This window comes from Moschus berezovskii, chromosome 23 (assembly GCF_049115385.1).
Source record: "Moschus berezovskii isolate FMDL1 chromosome 23, NW_MosBer_1.0, whole genome shotgun sequence".
NCBI classification, from domain to species: Eukaryota; Metazoa; Chordata; class Mammalia; order Artiodactyla; family Moschidae; genus Moschus; species Moschus berezovskii.
In genome coordinates, this window is record NC_142482.1 from 30057847 (window position 1) to 30059366 (window position 1520).

At 49.1% G+C, this 1520-nt stretch overlaps 1 pseudogene; it reads left to right on the top strand.

Moving 5' to 3' along the window:
* The first annotated feature begins 261 nt into the window (after positions 1–261).
* Positions 262–1253, top strand: LOC129543356 (cyclin-I2-like; annotated as a pseudogene).
* The last annotated feature ends 267 nt before the right edge of the window (positions 1254–1520 follow it).

Consider the following 1520-nt stretch of genomic DNA (forward strand, 5'->3'; position numbering starts at 1 on the left):
TTGGGGGGGTCTTCCCTGGTGGTCCAGTGGTTAAGACTCGGTGCTTCCATTGCCGGGTATATGGGTTCCGACCCCTGGTCGGGGAACTAAGATCCTGTGTGTCACATGGTGCAGTGTAATCAAACAAACAAGAAAAATACAAATATGAAATATACACCTGGATTTGAGAGACTTGGCATCGCCCCCACCCCTGAAAAAAAAGGTTGAAAAAATGTGGTCCCTGGACCAGCAGCCTCAGCATCTTCTGGAAGCTGGTCAGAAATGCATATTTCTATCTTTAGAAGTCAACTTCGGCAGGTGGAGATCCACGACACCATCCAGGAAATCAAGTTGTGGTTCCTGAGAGCTGAGAACATCTTTGACTTCTCCCAGACCCATTCTGAGCTTCCCAGATGGTGTTAGTAGTAAAGAACCCACTGGCCAATAGAGGAGATGTAAAAGAGTTGTGGATTTGATCCCAGGGTCGGGAAGTTCCCCTGGAGCAGGACATGGCAACCCACTCCAGTATTCTTGCCTGGAGAATCCCCGGGACAGAGGACCCTGGCAGGCTACAGTCCATGAGGTCACAAAGAGCTGGACACGACTGAGGTGACTTAGCAGCAGCAGACCCATTTTAACCTGGCTCTCACCATCTTCAGCTTCCTCATGGTTTCGGTAAAGATAAAAAAGCATTTACTCCATTGTGTTACAAAGATTTCTTTGAGACTCGCTGTCAAAGTTGATGATGAAGAGGAGTTAATTCCATGAGGAGGAGACTTCATAAAGCACAATGGCTCTGGCTATTCCCTGAATGAGCCTCTGAGGATGGAGCTGGCTATTTTGGACAAAGTGCACTGGGATCTCTATATTGGGACACCACTGGACTTCTCTGCCCTGTTCCACTCCCTGGTGGTCCTGGGCTGGTTCCATGAACAGGGGTCATCTTGGAGGCATCCTTCTCTCCAGGCCACCTCCCTGACCAGGCAGCTGAAGCCCCGAGTCCCTGGCCACCAGCTGCTGCAGTTCAAGGGCTCCACACTGACCTTGGTCATCATCACTTTAGAATTGGATGGGCTCATGCCCAATGCTGTGCTCCTGCATGTGATCTGCTAAAGAAGGTGCTTTAGGCATCAAGCATTAGGCAGTTGAACCATTACAAGGAACTGGTAAAGCAGCAGCTGACAAGTGTTTAGTTCTCCTCCTGCACAGACGACTTTGATTCACCTGCAAGCCTTGGTGCCCTTTGGAGCATAATGGCAGTCCCCCTTGCCTAGACTTCTCTGTATTCTGTGCTTTCTGGCTCCCACAACAAGAAAGAAGGCGCTGAAACAGCAACTGAGAAAACGTCTTAGGTCTTATTGTCATATTTCTTCCAGACCTACTGAATTAGAATCTGTATTCTGTTTGAGAGAATAACATTGAAACATATACATTACCATGTGCAAAATAAGTGACCAGTGTGAGTGTGATGTGTGTTGCAGCGTACCCAGAGCCCGTGCTCTCTGACAACCTGGAGGGATGGGGTGGGGAGGGAGGTGGGG